Raw genomic sequence first — 2679 nt, 5'->3', positions numbered from 1 at the left:
TCGTCTGAGAGTCTGATCCAAGGTCTCTGTAAAGATCTAAAACCCTGCATCTTCTAGGGGATCCATAGACTTGAGTAAAGTCTCGGGAGAAAGCTGGGAGGCGGACTCCTGAAGAACCAACCGCCTCTTCTCCATCATCGTCTCATGTGTAATGTAACATGAAATATTTATAATAACATTCAAATAATAACCATGATACTTGAATGTGTACGATAGTTATTACAATTGAAGAATACTTACATGAAGGGACTCGGCCAACTCATTCCCGGGTCGAACATAAACATCGCTAAAGAGAAGAAAAATGAAGGGAACAAGAGAATACTTACATGAAGGGAATTTTGAATCGCCCTGAATAGAATAAGAGAAGAAAATTGTTAGTACGAAAAAGAAAAAAAAAAAAATATTACTGACATATTAAAAATTGAATATGAAAAATTTTATTGTTACATGCTGCCACACCTCCATCCTATATGAGAAGGGCATTGAACCGGAATTGTGGAGAAGAGTCTTCTTTTCCCGATTGCTCTTGTTGGCTTTTGCCTTCTTCTATTATACAAAAAATAAACATATTAATTGTAATTTAAATGAAATAAAAAAAAATCAATAAACACTAGTAAGAAACGTATAATACTTTTAAACTTATTATAAAAAGCGTACCACATAGCTGGGCTCCTGAAAATGACTGCAGAGCCATACCCAATTATCTTCCCGGTCCTCAAACTCCTTCGGGCCGTTTAGTGAAGTGCCTGTTGACGTACGCCAACATATCGTCGTTGATGTTGTCGAAATGGTAGTTCGTCTGCAATGTAACAAATTAATTACATACATTATGTAATATAAATATATAAAATTTAAAGGAAAAACAATTAAAAGGTAGGATACTTACCGACAACTGTGCACGCACCTTCATCTTCACCTCGTCTAGAATCGCCTTTCAAGACTTCCATTGCATAGGGCAATAGGTCCAAATGACGTGACCAATGTCGTGGGCCAATGCGCTATGCTGCTCCGCCGTTGGTGTAGCCAGATGCCGGTCGTTGTATCCGATCGTGATACATCCGTTGGTCATCCAAGTGACCTTTGCCGTCTTTAATTGGCGACAAGGTCCCTGGGTATTTTTCTTTGCTAAAAAAAAAAAATAGTTAACCAAACACAACAAATTAAACCGAAATTTCGGCAAACCTCCCCTAAAGTTATGACAATTCTGAAACCCTGGACATTGTAATGGATAATACATGATATCCAACAACAATCATAACAGTTGAATGTTTCAGTAGTGGATGCTAAGTGAAATATTGCATAGTAGAACTTGGGAATTTAAGCAGCAAATTGAAATTCTATTATGAATTGCTTTAACACTTGAAGACTAACGGCCTAATGCCTACCATGATCATTCAGATGCGAATCCTTTATATAAATGACACACAGAGAAAACTAAATTATCCGCTTTACACATTTTCCTTCTACTTACCTAACTAACTAACTAAAGATTGAACTTAAAGCAGTTGCAGCTCAAATTTTGAACAAAATTAAACTAGTAAAACTCAAAATTAAGCAGAAAAATTGAACAAACATTTTCAGAGACATGTTGTTCCCTACAAAGAACTAATGACCACCCTCCTAGCATCATTAGGCAATCCAATATCACGTAGAATAGTCTATATGGAGAAATCACCAAAGCACTACAGAAAAAAAAAAAAAAAAAAAAAAAAACAGTAATCAATGTGTAGGGCGTTATTTAACTTTATCTTTTTGTGACCCCGAAGGTGTCGGTGACCACTCCTGGCGCTAACAGGTTGTGCAACTGATGAGGCTAATGATGCCAGCGCCTGGGAGACCTCGGGACCATCTGAATCAACCGGCCTATGGTCCATTTTTGTTGGAGCAGTGGCAACTGACGGAGGAGGTGGAGGAAGCGAACGGGGTGTAGTCATCACCGCCTTACAACTTCTAATAAGGCTTGACATCTACACAATTAGAAAGAAAAAAAAATCATCAAGTATACATAAATCCCATCACATGCCTAATTATGTGGCATATCACTCACATCAACCCCACACATAACTAAATCAAGCATTTGAACCGTATATATACCGTTAAACATTAACTAAATTAATCCCTAAATCTGAAATCAAGCATAAATTCAACAATTAAACCCTAAAAGCATCTTGACCTATGTGCATTTCATTAATGGAGAAACAAAAAAGCAATCCACTTACCTATATGCATTTCCCTATTCAATTAAACAAAAACAAAACAAAAATAGATACGGTACTTAGTGCCAATTGGCTTGGGCAACAATTGCCTTATGTAGGCCTCCAAACATAAACACAAACATATCCTTCACTAGTTTTTCTCAAATTCATATGAGTTCCCCCCTTTCAATTGAGATTTAAAAAAAAAAAAAACAAAAAAAAGAAACTATGTCTCTATTTCTCATATGTGGAGAAATTGCAGTTTCAAAAAAAGAGGAATGCTAAGGACCTTTTGAAAAGAAATTTTTTTTATAGACTATTCATCATATTGTAGTTATTAACCTAATGCTCAAGTGAGATCTCATGGTTATTAACCTATCACAACCCTAGAAGAGAAACCAACTACAGAAGTGACAAATTATTTGATGGTTATACCAAATCAACGAGAGTGAGGTTGGTTATATTTGTATATAGAATTTTTTTT

The sequence above is a fragment of the Pyrus communis genome, chromosome 6 (assembly GCF_041283825.1).
Source record: "Pyrus communis isolate YQ-2024b chromosome 6, ASM4128382v1, whole genome shotgun sequence".
In the NCBI taxonomy this organism is placed as follows: domain Eukaryota; kingdom Viridiplantae; phylum Streptophyta; class Magnoliopsida; order Rosales; family Rosaceae; genus Pyrus; species Pyrus communis.
This window is presented reverse-complemented; position numbering follows the sequence as displayed.